We start from the raw sequence: 20,743 nt of genomic DNA, 5'->3' as shown, positions 1-20,743 counted from the left end.
TTTAAAAATTGCTAAGCATCAGGAGACACTGATATTAGTAAAAATCTGTCCAAAACTGGGTGGGTAAAGTAAGAACTATTGGGAAAAGATGTCCCTAACTGAAATGAGAAGGAAACAAAACAAAAAAGTTTTAGCTCATTCCAGACTATTACAGGCAGCTGCTGTGTTTCACATTTACTTGTTTTAGCAAATAAATGTTTGGTGTGGGTGTGTTATAACAGTGTCTCCCATCTTCCATTTTTTTTTTAATTACACATTTTTGGTGCAAACATAAATGGGAGTTAGTTTAGGCATGTACAGGAATTTGTTTTTCTTCTATTTTTTTTCCCCCACCAACAAAAGGCTTGCAGGAAGATCCTTTGTTCCAGCAGCAGCTAATGAGGGCTGGTTGTCAGTGGGTTGGGGTGCTAAGCAGCCTGCGAATGGCTGCCCATCACTTCCAGTGGGAAGAGGGGCCTGGGGAGCATTTGCAGAGCGTTTTGGATTGTCAGGACAAAACCCCTCTTCCCTCCTCCCGGATGCCAGTTCGCCAAGTGTCTGATTTCACAGAGCTCAGCAAAGAGGGCTCCGTTACTGAATCAGACTAGAGGCAACCCGGCCAGCCAGAGGGAGAAGCATGGTGCACAGAGAAGCTGGGCCTGGCTTCTCTGGGGACATGGGGTTGGCTCCTAGGATACAAAGACCCAGAGCCCAGGTCACTGCCTTTCCCCGTCGATATGCCAACAATTTCTAGATGCTGATTCCTTCCTAAACTATTCTTCTGACCCACTTTCTGAATCTTGAACCAAGCCAGGCGCATCCCTCCTCCTGGCTCCCTGGGACTTGGCTTTTCTTCTTCTGAAACCTCGGGCCTTCCCTGACCACCTGCTCTGAGGCAGCTCCCTTTCCCCCAAAGCCCATCACATGGGCAAAGTGCCGTTATTTATTTTCTCCATAGCACTTATTACTGGCTGAGGATTTCTTATTCATCAATTGATTTTTGCTTTGCTTTGTTTTGCTGTTTCTCCTGTCCACAAAACGTAAGTTCCCTTAGAACAGGATTGACCTCAGAGCCCCAAACAGCGCCTGGTACAGAGGTAGCCGTCAAAATCATTGGAAGGTGGATGGAAAGTTACTAAAAAGATGTGCAGGTAGATGAATAGATGGGTGGATGGATGGATGGACAGAGGGACGGATGAAGGGGTGGATGGATAAGTGAATGAACTGATGGATGAACCTGCACTCATGGGTGTTTTTTCTTAGGTAAAGTTCAGATATAGAATTTTTAGGCTCAATTCCACACACCACTGAATGTTTTTCCACGTGTCAATGGCACAACTGATGTTCCAAGATACCCACTAAAATCCACCTAAAACAACACATTCGTTGGTTTTCTTCTCCTTTTTTTACCCCTCTAATTAACAGCAAACTGAAGAGCATATTGAAATACTCAGATGTACCCAAAACAAAACACCCTGGCAGACTGAAGCAAATCCAGCAAAGGGGACTCGAGTCTTGTCTTATAGCACCCTGTCACTTATTGACAGATTTTAAAATTCTGGATGTTTGTTCCCTACAAACCACCCCTGAGAGAACTCCCCGGACAACCTCTACAGTAGGGTAACCAAATCCGTCCCCGTTTGCCTGGGATGTCACCAGTTTTACCATGGACCATCCCATATCCCAGGAAATCCCTCAGTCCTGAGAAAACCAGGATGGTTAGAGACACAGAGAGTGACCAGACATCTCTCACCTCTTACATGGAAATAGGAGCTCTAGTTCTCCAGGCCAAAAAAAAAAAAAAAAAAAAAAATCCATCTTGGAAGAATTTGGGAAGCAACAGAGGAAGAATCTGGCAGTTACAGAATCAGGAGCCACAAGCCCAGTGAGCCCGGCTGAACTTTTCACTTTTCAGTGGGACCACAGATGTGGGTGCACCCTTGGCCAGAGTGGCAAACCACAACAGGGTTGTGACCAAGGGAGTGTCTGTGAGAAGCCAGGTCTAGACCAGTGTTCAGATCTCTCAGGTTGGGGCCGGCAGGGTCAGGGCCACAGGGTGTGACAGTTTGAAGCTGTGTCTGCACTGGGTTACCTTTAAGCCCTACTTCCCCTGGTGGCCTGGGGGAGCAGGGGGAGGAATGGAGTGGAGTGGGTCAAGTTCAGGTCCAACATCCTGCCTGCCTAGGTGGCCAGATACAGCAAATAAAAAGAGGGGGCGTCCAGTTAAATTCAAATTTCAAATAAACAACTGTTTTTTTTTTTCTATAAGTATGTATCCTATATTGTTGAAGATATATTTTCACTAAAAAATTGTTCTTGTCTGAGATTCAAATTAAATGGAGCATCCTGTATTTTAAGCTGGCATCACGGTTCCTATGTCTGGAGACTCCTCCTGCCTTCTACCTCCCTGGAGACTGCAGGCCCCTGACATGTGGGCCAAATAGCTGGAGACCAATACCCTGCCCGGGCTACTCCAATCAACCAAAAGGCAGGGGAACTATGGTGCCTGGTTCTGTGAGACACAAAGGAAACTTAGAAGAACAGCAAGTGCCTCTTTCCAAGAGCCTAGGAAGAGCATAAAGCTTTCCTCTCTTCCAACCAGAGAGAGCTTGGACTCTGGGAGAAGCTGGTATACTTCCCAAACTGTCTTCCTTTATGGTTGTGGGGATGCTGGGCTTTGTCCAAGGGGACCAGGGACAAGGGTGGAGCTCGGTAGATCTCCCATTCAGGTGATTCCAAAAAGGAAGAGCTTCCAAAGGGGTCAGTTCGAGATCCTGTGGTGATGACCGTGGTCAAAGCTGAAAATCCCAGGACCACACACACACACAACCAGAGTGGGAAAGGAGTGGAAGGAAAATCCTAAAGGTCCAAAGGCCCCGCAAACCACGTCAGCAGAGAAGCACTTCAGGAGGAATGGGCCTGCGTCTAAAAAGAGTGACTGCATGGTCACCGCTCACCATGATGGGACATTACGCCAGTGGGTGCACCTGGGTAGACCCGTGGCTCTTAACTGGGGTCAATCTCCCCTCCAGGAGACATCTGGCAACCTCTGGAGGCTTTCTCAAGTTGTCCCAACAGGATGGGGTGTTGCTACTGGCAACCGGTAGGTAGAGGTCAAGGGTGAAGTTCAGCACCTGCTACAAGCGGGACAGCCCCCTGCGGCGAGGAGTTATGCAGCCCGGATGCCAGAGGTGCTGGGGCTGAGACTCTTGATCCATCCAACAGTTTGAGAAGACCCACGTCCTTCCCCCCGAGGGGTCTCTGAGTGGGAGCTAAACTACGTGGAGTTTCTAGGTCTCAGGAGCCGAGGGAGAGAAGCCTGCTATACTAGAAGGGGAAGTGAAGAAGAGGAGAGGAAAGGCCCCAAGCCACCGTCCCCAGCGGTGATCTGCCAAAGTGTGTGCTTATTAGCCAATTACAGCCGAGATTTACTACGCAGAATTACATTTCCATTTAAGTAGGACCCAAACCGTTCCTGCCCAAGCCACCAGCAAACTCCACAGGGCTTTAATGTGACCGAAGACAAAGTCAGCTAATAGAGCCGGGTGTTAATGGGTGCCTGGGATTTATACTTTAATTGTTTCCTCGGTCCCTGGTCTCAAGGAGGTATTTGTCTTGGTACATGGACACCAACAGCGAGCCTTAACATCACACGCAGGATTATGAGGGGTGTTTTTAATTATTATTTCATCTGTAATTATAGGCAAGTTCCGTTTATTATTTAGAAAGCCTTGAAAACATTTTAATTGAAATGGTCAGTGGCCTTTCACTGACCCTGTCTAAGACATACCCTGGCAATCAAAGGATGTTCGACTATTGGGTTAATAAGGAGAGTCCCTGTTCTAAACCAACTCATAAGCATTATTTAAAATTTTGGATTTGAGGGTTTTTTTCCCCCAAGATTTATGGCACAGTTGAAATGAGGTCAAGTGGAAGCACTAAAGAATTTAATTAGAAATGTCCTCGCGTGCTCCCTATCACTGTAAACCTCGCATAGGTTGTCCCTGGAGGGTCCGAGTCATCAGCATTAGAGATGGCATGTACTTTTTTTTTTTAACTCCTAATAAGAGAGAGCTACAATCTGCTGAGAGGTCTTCAGTGGGGAATGCCGGGGACCTGGACCAAGGAGCAGGAGGTGGGGGGAGAGCAGGGGAAGTTCTACCCAGAGGGCGAGGAAGGGGTCCAGGGCCTCTTATTTAGCCTCAGAAGCTGGCCTCAGCCAGAACATTCGTCACTTTCTTCACAGCATTTGCTGAGCCCTGTCTGTGGCTCAGTGTTGTGCAAAGGGCTAGGACCCAGGAATCGGTGAGATGCTGTCTCTCTGGGCTTCTCAGACCTCATGGATGAGTGGGACACGGAGAAAGACAACAGAGAGCCACACAGCCACTTAATACTAGAGGATGTGCAGGACTCGGTGGGCCCAAAAGGCAGGAGTGCTTGGTTTGCCTGGAAGTCAGCTGGAGACTTCTCCCAGGATGTGCACCTGGAGGGGGAGAGGGAGGGAAAGGAAACTGCGGAAACAGAGCTGCACAACACAGACATTGACAAGGGTGGTTCATCAGAGCTCAGTGATGTTCAAGCTTTGCTCTGCACTGAGAGGGCCAGGGAGGCCCGAGAGCTAGGCCTGGAGGGGGGGGGGGCATGTCAAAAAGCAATTCATTTGGAACTCAGAAGCTTGCATTGAAGGACTGAAGCCCACTCAGGGGCCCACCAGCCAAGGTCCAGGGAGCCTAGAGCCCGGAAGTGTCAGAGTTCCAGCCCCAGGCTCTAATGCAATGCTGGTGCTGCTGAGGAAGGCCATCTTGGGTGAGGCTGAGAAGGAGCTGGTAGATTCTGGGGGACCCCGCTGGCAGTGGGGGTGGGAGAGGGTGTTTCTGGTCCTCCCTTCTGCTCTCAAATGCCATTGTCAGTGAGTAGGTACCACATCAACAACCATCGCAAGTGTGGGTGCTGCTGACACCAGCTATTGTGAGCCTGTGGTGCTGAGCATTTTTCCTCCATTACTTTTAATACCAATAAGAATCCCGCTTAGTCAGGTATTTCTTGAGTTTAGCTTAAAACTCTCAACATTGAAATGAAGAATTGTCAGCCCTCGTGACTAGATTAATTCCTCTTACCATTTCCTGAGCACAAGAACAGAGTTGCCCGTGTGAGCAGCAGCCTGATGCAAATCAAGACCCCCAAGTTAGAGTAGCTGTTCTTGTAGTTTTTAATATGAAGCTCAAATTTGAGAAGTCCTTGCTTTTTCTAGACACTCTGTGACTTCTCTCCTGGCCTTATAATCCCATGCACCAGACATCCTCCAAAGCAAGCAAAACAGAGGTAAACTTTGATTGCCATTTGCTTTGAGGATTGTCCGGAGGCATCCCAAGGTAAATTTTGCATATGCAAACTGTATCAGTTAGCTTTAGCTGTGTAACAAATCATCTCCAAAATGCAGTTGCTTAAAGTAGCAGTCATTATCATGGTTCATACATCTGTCTCTGGGCTGAGGGTCAGCTGATCCAGGCTGGGTTGGTTTTAGGCTATGGATTGGGCTACTCTATAGGTCTCTCATCTTCCTGGTGCTAGTGGTCTCCTGGAGAGATATAGCATTCCTAAAGAATCACAGGAGGGTAAGAGGAAACATCCAGTAATGCCAGAGCATTCCAAGCCCCTGCTTCTCTGTCTGCTCATACCCCATTGTGAAGGAAGTTGGCCAGGGTTACAAAGAGAATCAGTTAGTTGAATCACGTCCTACCACCTCAGTTCAGACTGTCCTGGGCACTGGGTGGAGTCCAACGCTGGAGGCCATAGCTGCAAAACCCTCTTTCATGAAAGAGGTTTGTATTTGGTTTGTATTTCCAAGCCTGAGAAATGCAACCTAGGGTTCCTTCATTGGGAGGGTCTTATAGCAGACTTTAGCAAAATGGGCTGCTTTTATAGATGAATCTAATCATATTGCATTTGAAAAATAAATGTGCACTAAAAGTAATTAAAGCATGTTGGTTCATGAATAATACACTATTTTACAACTATTTGCTGAGCATAATGAGACAAGCTACTAAATTGACAATGAATACTCTATTATGTGATTGCCAACTGTTTTATAAGATATTGAGCATATTCATTTCTTCTATCATCATGTGTATTATCAGGCTATTGCTTTTTAATAAATTAATTTCCCAGTCGTCTCTGGGGCTTTTGTTTGTAGTCTGGCTGAGGGCAAAAATGAAATTAATTGTGTGGTCTGTGCTGAACTATCAATGCTTAGTGGCTCACAAATAGGTCTCACAATTGGCATTCCCCGTGGAACACTGTGTGGCCCCCAAGTGTGAAGGGACATGAGCCTTCAGCCAAGGTCAGTGTGAAAAGAGTCACTGGGGCTTTGAATACGCAGAGGTTGTTTCCCCAGGAAGGTGTTTAGAGCCTGGCAAGTCTGCAATCAGTAGTCTTGCATCTGCTTGCCTATTTTTGAAATATCAATGTTACTTTTTTTTTTTTTGGTACCAGGGATTGAACTCAGGGGCACTCAACCACTGAGCCACATCTGCAGCCCTATTTTGTTTTTTATTTAGAGACAGGGTCTCACTGAGTTGCTTAGCACCTTGCGATGGCTGAGGCTGGCTTTGAACTTGTGTTCCTCCTGCCTCAGCCTCCCAAGCTGCTGGGATTACAGATGTGCACCACCGCACCCGGTTCATTGTTACCTTGGATGGGGAGTTGTATTGGTATCCCGTCCCACCCATGAGGCCGAGTCTGGCTGGGTCCACACTGGGTCCTCTCTTCTCTGACCCCACAGTCCTTGTGTTCAACCCTAACAGAGCTGTCATCATTGTGCGGCTCCATTTTTTACCGAGGTCTCCATTGCACAGCTCTAGGAGAGGCCCTCCCCATTTCCACTCCCCATAATGGAAACTCTTAGGCCATTAGGTAGGGTGGAGATGTAACCTTGCCCTGTAGTTGCACGAGGCTCCCTGGATGATCATTTTATGGATCTGATTTCTGTCCCTTCTTCTCTGTGTTTCAGGGTGTTAAACAGAGTGCTTAGCCATTGTTTGTTGAGTGAATAAATGGCCCATTGCCTACATTGACTTTCCCATTACTCAGCCAAAGATCCTTTTCAATGTATGAAAAATCTGCATGAGTATTCACTAATAATGGCCTATCTTTATGGTAAGACTTTTCCAACTGTTACTAAACTAGAGTATTATTTCTGGGATTTCTGACATGTCTAATCTTATCAACTAAGTCTTAGCAGACGTTAGGTTTTTTTTCTGTGTTTTGTCTGTGTATATCTCTAGGTAGTTATCTTAACATCTAGATAATACTTTCTTTTCTGCTTTCTTCCTTTTGCAATATTATTCTTCCTTTTATCAGTGGTTTGGGGTGGGCCAATAGATAGTCAGATAGGCAGGTAGATGCCTGAAAACTAGATAGCTGCTAATACACAGATAAGAAGACCCGCATTTGAATCCAGTGAGCTGGGCTTCTTCCTTCTTTGCTTGGTGTGGAGAACACCATTTCTGCTCTATTGCATGGGTCATTTTACTTCCACTATTGCTGACCTCAGGATTAGAACGATGTTCTTGACGGAATTTCCTTCACGTCTGCATCCGATATTAGTTTAAAAAGCAAAATGATGCAAAAGCTCACATTCAGTTTACTTAAGAAACTAGGTCAGAAGACGACCAAAAAAAAAAAAAAAAAAAAAACATGGTGGTCTCTCCTCAACCAGGTCATCAAACGGCCCTGACAGGGTTGGGCTTTGGAGACTTCAACAGTCTGCCCCAGAAGATCCCATTGTCAAAGACTGAGAGGACTGGGAGCCTCCAGATTTGAATGCTGGTTCTCTGGATTTTCATCTGGGGGTGCGGAACAGTACCTTGGCTGTCCCTGATATTCTGCTCAAGAGCTATTTTTTCCCCATTTTTCCAGAGGCAAAACTAATGTGACTAGAGGGAAAAACAAGACATTCCTTATTTTAATTTGCTTTGGGGGTGATTTTTGAAATAGATATTTGAACCAGACCAGCCTGACAAATGGCAGTCAGCGTCAGGCAAGTGATAGTAGTAAGTTGGGAGCCAGAAAATATTACAGTCTGCAACCTGTTATGGTTTGGATGCGAGGTGTCCCCCAAAAGCTCATGTGTGGGACAGTGCAAGAAGGTTCAGAGGAGAAATGATTGGGTTGTGAGGGTCTTAACCCAATCAGTGATTTAATCCCCTGATAGGGATTAACTGAGTGGTAACTGAAGTGGTGGGGTATGGCTGGAGGAGGTGGAACTTGGGGGCGTGGCTTTGTATCTGGATCTGCTTTCTTCTGGTCACCATGATGTGTGCTGCTTCCCTCTGCCACACTCTTCCGCCATGATGTTCAGCCTCACCTCAAGCCCTGAGAAATGGAGCTGGCCTTCTATGGACTCAGACCTCCCAAACTGAGCTCCTGAATAAACTTCTCCTCCTCTGTCGTTGTGTTGGTGGGGTCTTTTAGTCACAGCAGCAAAAATAGCTGACTAATAAATGACCCTATCCCCTATCATCAGAAAAAGGCATCACGAGCTGTTGACTTCACCTCCAAGACAAAAAGACAACCAAGGATCTCAGGGAGCATCTTACCATTAATGGGTGCATTTTGTGCAGGAGGATTGAGATATAATCTCAGAAAGTTGAGAAAGTTAGATTTAAAAAGGACAGTCCATGGAGGGAGACTGGTATTCACAGCAAGCCTGCATGCGAACTATTTTCATACACTTGATTGATTTTTTTTTTCCAATCTTTCTTTAAAAGGAACTCAATGGAGAGGGCATCTGCAGATCAACTCTACAGGCATAGAAAGGGTCATTTCATCCTGAGGGTTGCTCAGCTGTAGAGCCAGGATTTTAACCGAAACTCATTGCATGGTCCCGGTGGTCCACGTGGCTTCCCAGGGGCACAGACTTCTTTCAAGTCAAGAGTCTAGCCCAGTTGGTTCAAGGCTGCTTAGCAATGCAAGGGCAGGGTCTGGGCTGGGCTGTCCACTCCTGACATGTCGTCCACTGCCCTCCAGCTGGACAGCCCACACTCTGAGCCTCATCTGGTGGTCCTACTTCCTGTGGGCTCTTTCCTTCACTTCTGTTGGCCCCCCCAAAAGAAGCCCACCTTATCCAGACCAAGGATGAAATGATAGCCGGGTCGGCATGCTAGAGGGCAAGTCCCCGGGCATAACTGTCTCTTGAATCCAGTCCTCAGAAAGTTTCTCTGCTATTTAATTCCAGAAAGTGAACTGGGTGGGAACCAAAGATAGTTCTCAAAGCAAGGACTCCTCCACAAGTCCCTCATGTATATGTTACAACCTGTTGGCAAGATCGGTGATTAATTGGGGATAGTCTCATTCTTTGATTAATGCTTACCTCTTAGGAATGGAGGATTCAGTGTAATGTTTTACATATATATATATATGTTTTTTTTTTCCTGTAGGCAACTATCCTGCAAATTGATAAGGGCCCCTCTTAATTAGATGGTGGAGCTGTGTGCTTAACACTGCATGCAAAAGACCTATAAAAACAGTCAAATTAATACAGTCTGCTGCTAGCTTACAGCCACAGAAATCAGGTCATTCTCTGAGAAAGTGAATTCAGACCCACCTCACTGATGGCTTAGGATTAAACCTGGCATGTTGTACTTTGGAATGAGAGAAGGGCTCCCTGGGGGCAAGAGGTGATCTCATCGGGGCCTTTGGACACTGCCTCTCCCTGGGATGGCTGGAGCAGCTAGCTGGTTTCTGGTTCTGCTCGCCTGTCCTCATCCCCCCTGCACAGATGGAGGGAGATTCAACACTGCCTGCAGCCCGCACACCATCAGTCCCCCTCACTGCCCAGCACAGAACAACGGGATCCCACCTCCAGGCCGTTCATAAGGCTCTGACACTTTTACGGCTCCCCCTGCCAGACGGCCCCCTCAACTACAGAGTGAATTCCACAGACCACAGAAAGGCAGCTCTAACTGCAGATGCAGGGTCAGGCAGTTCTTTATTAGACTATCAAAGAGATACGCTGCAAAGTGCCTACTTTACAGATGAGCTCTGGGCACCCAGGAAGCTGTCCCATGGTGGTTAGTGACCTCTGTTTCCTGGGGGCAGGTGAGTCCATTTTGCTCTGGAGGTGAGCATCTAGTAGACCCCAGCCACAGCCTTCATCTTCAGGAGGATACAGTCTGAGTGACTTGAGTGTGGTTGGTCTATTTTAAAGAAAATAATTCTGAGAGGACCAGAGATTGCCCTGGATCCCACTCAGATGGGTGAGGAAGGGAATCAAAATGGGTCTGGCTGGGCTTTGGCCACTGCAACACATTCTTTCACCAAGAGCATTTTTGTTCTTATTGATCCCTGTATTGTTAAGCAATGCTGCCCCCCGACATTCCCTATGTCAGGTGCTACTGCTGAAGGGAGGATCTGGGGTCCACCCTGCATAACACCTCCAGGGAGACCAACCTCACTGTACCATGTGTACAGGATTCTCCTCTTCTAACCTCCATAAAAGGGTGTCCCCTTGGTGGAAGTCCCAAGAGGAACCTCTTCCTTTCAACTTCCTGAGCGAATGCCTTGTGACTCCTAAGAGAAATTTCTTTCTGACCAGACCAAATGCGGACAAAGGCCTTTCCTCTGCCTGCCTATTTATGTATCAGTATAAATGCTTTTGAGGTCACAAGTACCCCTCCAGGCCAAGTGGTGAAGCTTTGCTCTCCAGAGTCTTGAGCCTTATCAATGCATTTGCCTGGCTCGAAGGTAAAAGCCAGAGTGAGATGTGGTCAAGCCCTTTCTCTGCAATATTATTGATGAAGCCAGCGCATGGTGCTATAATTGGAGGGTCACAGTATCCTTGCTCTCATTTAGACTGCTGGTCAGTGGATGGATTGTTTTGATATTTTTCTTAGTATTTTTTATTTTCTATAGGTGGCACGCTTTTAATTGTTTCCCCCCAATAGAGCACCACCCAACTTTAGAAATTATTTAAGATAGTATGTTATCATCAGATTCTAAGAGACTGCTGCTAAAACCCAGGATTTCTCTCTACTCAACAGTTTTGTCGATGCTGCTGATATTTTTTGAATCTAACTATTTCATACAAGGTCTTTAATGAGTATAATTGTTTACAGTCATATGGGGTGTATAATTTTACTTTTCTAATTGTACATTGTTTAAACTTTACATTAGCAGGGATCAGATGGATAAATAAAGAGATACTTGCGCTGATCATTGAGTTCAAGTTTTTTGCAAGCAATCATAAAAGAAATGTAGGATGGGGCTTGTCATATATTCAACGCCAGGTTTTGCAAAAGCCAGTGTGAATGCTCAAGGTTAATATGGGTGCATCGGGGTGGAGAGGTGAGGAGTTGAACAATTGGAGTTTGTTATTCAACCTTGGCAGAAAGTCAAACCCCAGCGGAGGGAAGCCTCTTATTGAATGCTCACCTGGTCGAAGCCACAGGGAGATGGTGTTTGTACACACACAGCGCTGAAAGGCAATTCAGACAAGCAAATGGCTATTCAAAAGAAAAATAAATCTACCTCCTTTTGTTTCTCAGATGTATTTTTCTCTGTGCCACACAGCCCCGAAACCTCCAACCTGTTCCTGTAGATAGATCTTCAAAGCTATTTTATTCCTGTCTATATGTCAAACCAAGAGAACTTTCTAGATCCGTCACTGCACCCTAGACTGCTCACAGCAGGACTGTAACACTCAGTGAGATAACCGGGCATGTTCAGGATCACTGGTACATTTTTCTTTCTCTTACCATTTTTTACTTTTTAAAAGTATTAGAGGGGCTGGGATAGTGGCTCAGTGGTAATGTGCTTGCCTAGCAGGTGTGAGGCACTGGGTTTGATTCTCAGCACCACATAAAAATAAATAAAATAAAGGTCCATCAAAAACTAAAAAAAAATATTAAGAAAATAAAAATAAAATATTAGAGTTTACTTTCATTATAGAAAGTGTGGGAATATAGGTAAGCACTAAGGCAAAGAGTCACCCGTACCTCAGTACGTAATTTATATGGACTGATAACACAAATGTTGGTTTAACAGAAATGGAATCACGCCCCTCAAATATTTTATATTGTTTAAGTCAACTACGTTTTTCCTACACTACTATGTCATGGTAGCTAGAGGGCCTTGCCCTCTGACTCCAGATATTGTGGTTCCACTTTATTCTTCCGTGTTGGGGGGACACAAATAGACATCCACACAAATACAAAAGCCAGTGACCAGGGCTGGAAGGATTGAGGTTAAGTATTTTTAAGTTGTTTGCTTTTAAGAGCAGAATTTCTCCATTAGCATGTGAATGCAGTTTGGAGATTCCCAAACTCCTGATGCCTAAACACACGCAGGCGTGCGTGCATGCACACACACACACACACACACACACCATCACAAAGTACTTCTCAACAGTCCACTCTCAAGTATTGCTCTTCTTTAGAATTAATCCCTAAAATTTTAATCTCTGAGTCAAAGGGTTTGTGATCACTGTGATTTATTGAGACTTCTACTTTAAACAACAGTTATTGTCTAGATTCCCATTTAAGAAACAGGACAACATACTAAACTGTTCCTAAATCATTCAAAGGTCTCTCAGTGTCCCCATGAGCAGGTTTGAAGGGATAGAAGCAAAAAAGCCAACCACTACATCACAGAGTCCTTCAAATCCGGGCCACACCAGACAAGATTCCCCAGAACCAGCTCTGAAGGCCCCACCTCAGCAACCCAGGCCGAGAATTCTGAGCTCTCCCCCCAGCACAGCAAGCCAGTCCGGGAGCCTTCTGAGGAGCATCTTCAGCTGCAGAACAATTAACACCAAAAGGCTGGCGCAACCAGCTGACCCAAAGTTTAGCTGGTCTCTCCCTGTTCTTTTTCATTTCGCTGACACGGGCTCCTGTCCCCTTCTGTCTCGGTTCCAGACTGGCAGGGGCCTTCTAGGCCCCGGAACTTTAACCGTGTCCCTGGTAAGATTAGCACTGCTGAGTGCCAGATAGGCATATCACCTGGGAAATATACTGATTCACAGGAAATCCACCTAGGGGACACACACCTGCTTTCCCCAAAGAAAACCCACGGTGTGGATGGAAGTCAGGCATATGGACAGCCAGTAACTACCCAGAGACACAGAACTCTCCAGATTCTTGGAGCTCAGCATTCTCCTTGGAATATTAAGGAAATAACCAAACCATCTCTCAAAATTTAAAACCAACATTACTTACCAAATCATCATTTCTATTAATGAATTGTGGTCAGGGAAAAACCTTAACTCTCTAATAACAATAAAATGCATAAGTCACTACAGTATATCTGTTTATCAAATACATGATTTAAAAAGCATGAGAAGATTTTAAAAGATGTTATGTAGATTGAAATACATAGAATTATGCCCAAAGTATAAGCTCAACTGCATAAAACTAAAACAAAAAGACACAAATAAATTTTAAAATACATTTTAGAAATAGGAAAAAATACTCCAGAATGTTTATGCAACTTGCTTTGATTGGTAGAACTTGGTCATGAATGCTTGTCTGATATTTCCTTTCCCCAAGCTGAAACGCTAAGCATGCATTTGAACTTCGTAATAAAAACAGCAATCCATCTTATTTAAAAGAAAATCGTTTAGCAAACATTTCTAAGATCAACTCTGTCTCAATGCAATGTTGGAACCTTTTTTTTTTTTTTTTTCATGAACCAATCTCACAAATCATGTTTAAAGGACTTACAAGAGAAAGCCACTGTCAGGTAAATTCGGAATCCTTGGAGAAGCCTAAACAAGTCTGGAAATAGAAAGTAAAGCAGGGAAGGCCGGGAGCGCAGGGAGGGAGGGCACACAGGGATGCAGAATGGACTTGCAGAGAGACAATTACGTAACAATCCTGGGCATCCGTGGTCTCAGGCTTGAATGGCCTCCTCTGTGGTGAAAAGGGGACACTTATGTTGACTTCCAAAGTCATGAGACTCTACTACATAAAGACAGCAGCACTGCAGGAAAGCACAAAATATGGGTAAACACTCAGGAAATGGAACTTTACAGAAGTGGACTTTTAGCCTCTGCAATGTCTGGCATCCAACAAGAGACACTGTCACAATTCCAAAGTCGAGAGACAAGCTCCAATCGAGCCTCTGATAAAACCAGGAAGGCCAGAGGAAGACGGGCCCCCGCCTCGTGTGAATGTGTGACGCAGAGAGGCGCTGGGTGCTTCCTCCCATTTTGAAAATTGGAAACAGCTTTTATCCCTCACAGCTAGGGTGCAGCGGGGACGGCCCTGCAAGCAGATCAGTTGGCAGCAAGACAATCTCCTGATTGGCGTGGCACATTTTCATGAAGGCACAGGTACATCAGCGGCCAAGAAGGGGCCTGGTGAGAGCCCCAACCAGGGGTCAGTCCGTGAGCCAGCAGGAACCAGAGACTCCCAGGTGAGAGTCTGCGTCCTGTGCTGCATTCGGCTGAGTTGATGTAGAGATGCAGCTGGTGGCTGGAAAAAGTAGCCCAGCAAAGTTGAAGCACCGTGGACTGCGTTTTCCTACCAAAACCCCCTCTCTGTAAACTCACTCGGAATTTCCAGACTAATTAAAATTGTGAACTCGTCCTGGGGGAATATAAAAGACAAAATGCTTATGGTTTAAATAAGTTGGCTGGCCGCTTGGGAGTATTACATGTAAATAGATAGAGGTTGTGACAGTACAGGGCTAAAATGCTTAAAAATATAAATGTCAACACCCCATGTTGACAAGGTTACAAACAAACGGAACAGAAGTGGTAGGAGGGGCCCTTCCCAACAGTTGGGAGCTCCCAGCCTCTGCAATGTTGCCGAGGAGGTAAATTAACGGGACTAAAATCATCTGCAGAAAGTTGCTAAGCAAACTGTTAGTTCTACCAAGAGAACCTAGAAATAACCCAAATGTCGTGGGCAAGGGCTGGGTTTCCAAATGGTGGCACATCACCAACACGATATACTAGGCATCTGTTCAAATAATTGAAAGTTTTGAGAAACAATGGGAAGGACCCCAAAAAAAAACACCATGAAGGCTTGAAAAGCAGCATTTAAATGCAAAATTGTATGTACAGCAGTACATGAGTCTTTCTTTTTCTTTCTAAAAATTACGTTTATTGTTGCTACCTCATTTCATCAATAGGCACAAGAATTCAGAGTGTTTTTTTTTTTTTCAATGATTCTGTGGATCACATTTCATGATGTCATTTAGCATTCTAAAGTGACTTCAACCAAACCGGCTTGGCTATGTTGAAAGGCACAAGGTTGATACCCAGGGTAGGTATTGCTATTTGAGATATTTTTAATGTAAACTTCTAAAAAAAGGGTAACCGCTGGTGACCAGAATGGGCAGCAATTGTGCAAGCCAAGCTTTCTCGCTTAGCATTGACCTTGATGAAAGGAATCAGGCCTCCTTCATTGAAGTTCAAAACAAAATGAACCATCGCCTCATTTTAAAGAGCAAAAGCCACAAGCCACAGGGTACAGCCTCTGCCAGGGGACGCTTCCATTTCTTGTTTCCTATTGATAAACTGCAGCAAGTCCCTCTTATTTAGATGTGAAAGTGGAGACCGGCTGCCTCTAGGGTTTAATGAAACGTAGGAAGAGAGGGGAACTCAGAAGAGAAGGACCACGGAGGACCCAGCCTCTTCGTGCTGTTTGGTGGATTCCGTGGCATTGGGAGAGCTCAGAACCTGTGTCCACTAGAAGGAAAAGAGGCCAGAGGCAGACATAGGCAATCCATCCAGGTGTGAGGGTCTGCTGGGGAACACTGGGGTCGGGGGGCTGGAGCCAATATCGTCGGATAAATGGCATGTGCAAGGTGGTTTGTCACGTTTATAGCAGGCACGACCCACCAGAAGGAGCACCAGCCAGAGTCCCCTCCTCAGGCAAGAAGTCAACCAGCCTTCCGTTGTGAATAATTCACTCCTGATGTGCATTCTGCTGTCTCCGGGCCACCCGTAGGGTAGCAGAAAGCACACCAGCTTGAGGCAGGCAGAGCTGGCCTCAAATCCTGGCTCCACTATTCACTGCTGTGGGGCAGAGGGGAGGCCGCTCTGACTCCCTGACCCTCAGTTTCATCCTCTGAGCACACAGGGAAAAGGTAAGTGTGATTTGCCTACACTCTCAACTGGCACGGAGTAGATTCTCAATAAACACTACTGGCAATTAGTAGCACTGGTGATGACAGAGTAGGATTGTTATTATAATAAGTAGTAATTTATATGTATTCACATATCTAGGTACATTTGATATGGTGAAAGACAGACTTGGCCTTGGAATGAGCTCAAACAGAAATTGTCGTGCACATTTGCTCATGTGTCCAGAAATCACTGACAGAATTAGCCAAAGAAATGACAGTGATATGTCCAGCAGAGGGAAATGGCCCCACAGCAATGGTCACACTGATCTCAGGAAGAAGTGGACGAGAGGAAGCCTGGCCATTGTCCAGGGCCTCCGTTCATCTTCAAGTACCTAGAGAGCTCTGTAGACATGACCAGGGCCTTGCGTCTTGGGAGGACTCCTGCAGACGGAAGATATAAGGTCTTTACGGCAGGGACTCCGGGGCTTTACCCAGAACTGAATTTCCAGAATGTAGCCCTCGGCACGTTTGTGGAATGGAAATGTGAAGGAATGTGTGAGGGCCTGGCCTACACGAAATTGGGGACTGTTGAGGTGGGGCTCCTCATCTCCCCTGGTCCGTCCCCCCAGCCTCGTCTCATCAGCCTGAAGCAGGTCCGCACAGGAGTCAGTGACAGGAGGAGGAGGCCAGCACTCTCCCTTTGCTTCTCCTTGGCATCCTGGACACCCCCGATGCTGATGCTGCTCCAGCATCGTCTTTGTCCTGACTTCTGCCCCGGTGCCGAAGGTGACAGGTCGAGTTAGAGTCAGACCGGCAAAGTCACCTCTCTGCCCAGCCTGAGACATCTAGGTGGTGCATCCTACCAGAGGGACACTTGAGGCCTGTGTTGGACTGGTGGCTTTGGTGCAGAGAAGCTGCCTGGCCTTGACATCGAACCACCACGGTAGGAATCACGGCTCTACTGACGTGTGCACCATGTGGACAGCGGTAACTCTGAAACCTCTTGGCCTCAGTGTCTTCGGGTGTAAGACAGGAAGTGGGCATCGCCTGGCAGGACGCGGTCACCTTAGAAATTAGACGGGGCACTGAGGCTAGTTTGGCGAGGTGTGCAGCTCGCAGTTGTCACAATGGTGGAAATTACTTTCATGAACAGAAACGTTGGTGGGCAAGAAGGATCCTTCCCCTGGAGGTTACTTATGAAACCTACTATGTGCCAGGAGCAGTTCAAGGCACGTGGCCACACTATGAAGAAGACAAATGCCATGGGGTCTCTGATATAGGGTGGAGAAGGGCAGTGAAGAAACTCGTCATATGACCAAGAGTATTGTCTTCATATGACAATAAGGGCAGGGGAGGCTGACTGTGGTGACAGCGCAAGTGGAGTGGCTGGGAATGTCACCTCTTTGGACACAGGTCACACTTGAACAGAGATCAGGAAGCAGCGATGGAGGAGGCCATCCAGACCTCCGGGAGGAAAGCTTTCAGCCGGGATAACAGGTGTACAGAGACCTGGAGAAGGCCCAGGTGGCCTGCTGGAGGGACACAGGAAGCCAGCGCGGCTCCTAGCAGAGCAGGGGAGGTGCCCATCGGGGAGGAGAGAGGTGCCCGAGGACCAGCTCATGAGAGAACTCAGGCCACCACTGGAAAATGCAGACTTCGCTCAGTGAAACGGGACGTTGGAGTGGTTAGCTTTTGCTGTAGAACACGCAATCCTGAAAATAAGTGGCTTGCAATAACAATTTCATTAATTTTTGCACTTCTTGTGGGTTCATTGTGGCGTTCCTTCTCTGGGCTGGCTCAGCTGGGGCTGGGTCTTCTGTGATGACCCCATGTAAGTGGGGTTACCTGGATGTCAGGAAGGTGACATTATCCGATTCGTACTTTTAACGGTCCTAGAATAATAAGGATTTTCTGAGGGACAGCATAGCTGACGCGAGGCAGTAGCCAGGCCTGGGCTAGGGGAGAGCGACGATGTCCCACTGGGTGGAGGCCCAGAGATTGATGCATGGTGCTGCCTAGACTGACACTACCGTTTTCAGGAAGGGGGACAGGACACACATGCCACCCTCAGGGTCTCAGTACTTCAGTAAAAGCATCTCTCCCTCATGCCAGAGTGGACTTCCTCTTGTCCTCACTCCCTTACCTAAACTCTGAATTCCCAGAATCTAGCTCAAGATGACTGTCGGGTGGATTGAGGATGCAGGAAGACTTGGTCTCTGAGACCTAGGGGACGTCTTAAGGGTGTGGCAGGTCAATGGAAAGGGAAGAGTCCCTGGCTGACCTCCTTGGTTTGACACTCCATCACCACGAGCTGGGTGCCTACCGGGAAGCCGAGCTCCCAGGGCTGCAGTAACCCTGCGTAAGTAATAAAGAGCCTCTTCAGGTGAAATCAAACGGTAGTCACTTTTCTTTTTCTTTCTTTCTCTAACAGAAAATACGACGCTGGCATGCTAACCGCGTGAGACAACTTGGCCCATGGACAGCCACAAAGCACAAAACACAACACGAACTCAGAGAAGAAGCAAGAATGGTGTCTTCCTGGCGTCTACAGAAGCGCTTTATTTTTCCTCTAGATTTCTTTTCTAAAAAAAAAAAAATTCAAAAACAAAAAAAAAAACTGACACAGACTTTTAAAGAGACGATAGGGACTTTTAAAGAAACTTTAAACGAACTTCAGGTGAAATAGCCAAGCATGCTCTTTTATTAAGCATGGGATGGGAGGAACAGGAGGAAGCAGCAGCAGGCGGGAAACCCAGCCACTGGGCTGTTCTGGAACCCTCGAGGGAAGAATGAGGGAAGTATTTTTACTCCCCACCCCAAGAATATTCCATGTACCCCTGAGGACACGCTCCCTCCCATCTTGCCCATCTAGGTAGCTAAGGAATGATTTGCAAAATGGGTTATAATCTCTAAAGAATTTTTTGGATAGCTTTGGCAAGGGAGTGGAGGACCGGCACTCTTCTGCCCGCTAGCCCCGCCCACTGCACTGCGTCTCTGGGTGTCCCCGTTTCAGATGGCTAGACCCAGGTTCTGAGATTCTCTCCAGGAAGTTGTCAAGCTGCCTCAGACTTGGTGGAATGAATAACTGTTTCCTGGGTCTCTGCAGCATGACAGGATGGGCATTTGCTTGTTCTTCCCTAAGCAGGAGAAAGCCAGCCTCTGACTATAATGATGGCCATGGTGGTGGCCCTGTGGGATAAGGGGACACACCAGGCTGTTCCAAAACTGAGAGTGAGTTGCTATGCTTCTACAGTGAGGGAAAGAACTGCACACCCATCAAGCTTTCCCCTCCCATCAGGCCACCACCAGAAAGCAAGGGACCCACACCCACCCTGACCCCAGAAAAGCGACGATTCCCTGCTTCCCCATGGTGCTTAACATTTTTCGCTCTGTTGCAATTGCTTCTTTTGTGGATCTGCGCTGGAGGGGCGTGGAAGCCCCCAGGATGCTAAGTGGGAGGGGCTGGCATTGGCCAGTGGTGCCGCACAGGTGCAGGGGCGTGGGAGCCATCGTCGCCCCAGCTCCTAGCTGGACTGCCCGCCGACGCGTTCCTGGACCAGCCTCTCGCTGAGCGCCCACAGCGCCCGGGCCGTGTCTTCGCTCTGGGCTTCTGGCGAGGGCAGGCAGCGGCAGCAGTTGTTGAAGTACATCCCTCCCAGGCCCTCCAGCTCCGGAGCCGCTGCGCAGTACACCGTGGTGGCAGCTCCCTGTTGCTGGAATCAAAGGTGAAAGAAAAAAAAAAAAAAGAAAGAGAATGTGTAAGTCAAGGGAGATGTCCTTCTGACTAGGGACCAGCCAGTCTCCCTCCGCCCGGGTCACCCGAGTTGGATGTCACATGGTCAAGGGTACTGAGCTCGAAGCCCATGACCATGACCGTCATGGGAAGACAAGTTCACAAACTCCACTTGGAAAGCTTGTGTGACTTTCCACCCCTCCCACAGGAAGAAGCTTCGAAAATAAAGACACTGGTCAATACCTCCTGCCAGGTGCCTCTTCTGCGAAGAGAAAAGACAGAATCCTTCCTAACACATAGGCACACGTCCATCGACCCTCGGCTTCCCAATGTGTAATGTAATTTGACACTTAGATCTTTCTAGAACTTTCTGTCTGGATTATTCACTCTTAATTACAGCCCATCAGGTAGAAAACCCGAGTGGGGCTAGAGGCAGATCGGTCCTTTATTCTTTGCCCATGGTGCTGCTGGGGAAGAGTCTGCTAGGCTGTTAGAATGTTTAGAACACACAGAGACATGCTCCGCACACATGCCCACACAGACACACGTTAATATGTCCAAAAAAAAAAAAAAACTGTTCCTAAATGCCGTATTTGTCCTGGATTTACAATGGGACAGTGACTAAGGGGGTGTATTTCCTTCAGGCGCACTTCAAAAGGCAAGTTGCAACGAATGCCATTGATCACTCTCCATCACCTGGCATGTGACAGTTGGGGCTGTGGCTGGGGATATGTGTGCTGATGGGGCACCCCGTCATCTCGACTGACAGAATACTGCCAGGATGCTGTAAAGAGGGCAAGAAATCACTTTGCTTTGCAGGCCATAATTAAAAATAATAGGCTGCTGCTCATGGGGAGACACGATACGCATGGCTCTAATTTAAAACCAATACAGTTTACCTGGCACCTTATGATTATTTATGCGTATCACGGCCATTGCTGCATCAACTAATTATCAGCTGAT

General features: G+C 46.9%; 1 protein-coding gene and 1 long non-coding RNA gene across 3 annotated transcripts in view; one reads left to right on the top strand and one right to left on the bottom strand.

The window, feature by feature from the left end:
- Positions 1 to 18,613, top strand: part of Maf (MAF bZIP transcription factor) — a 309,968-nt gene extending 291,355 nt beyond the window's left edge. The window contains exon 3 of the mRNA XM_046435193.2: positions 18,479 to 18,613. The gene's annotated coding sequence lies outside the window, so the exon portion shown is untranslated. The remainder of the gene's footprint in view (positions 1 to 18,478) is intronic.
- Positions 1 to 20,743, bottom strand: part of LOC131423838 (uncharacterized) — a 245,524-nt gene that overhangs the window by 4,828 nt on the left and 219,953 nt on the right. For both annotated transcript variants that reach the window (XR_009225919.1, XR_009225920.1), the window contains exon 2: positions 13,695 to 19,760. This is a non-coding gene — a long non-coding RNA (uncharacterized LOC131423838). The remainder of the gene's footprint in view (positions 1 to 13,694; positions 19,761 to 20,743) is intronic.

Source organism: Marmota monax, unplaced genomic scaffold, assembly GCF_021218885.2.
Source record: "Marmota monax isolate L192 unplaced genomic scaffold, Marmota_monax_Labrador192_F-V1.1 WCK01_AAM20220418_F8-fsc00024, whole genome shotgun sequence".
NCBI classification, from domain to species: Eukaryota; Metazoa; Chordata; class Mammalia; order Rodentia; family Sciuridae; genus Marmota; species Marmota monax.
This window is presented reverse-complemented; position numbering and strand designations above follow the sequence as displayed.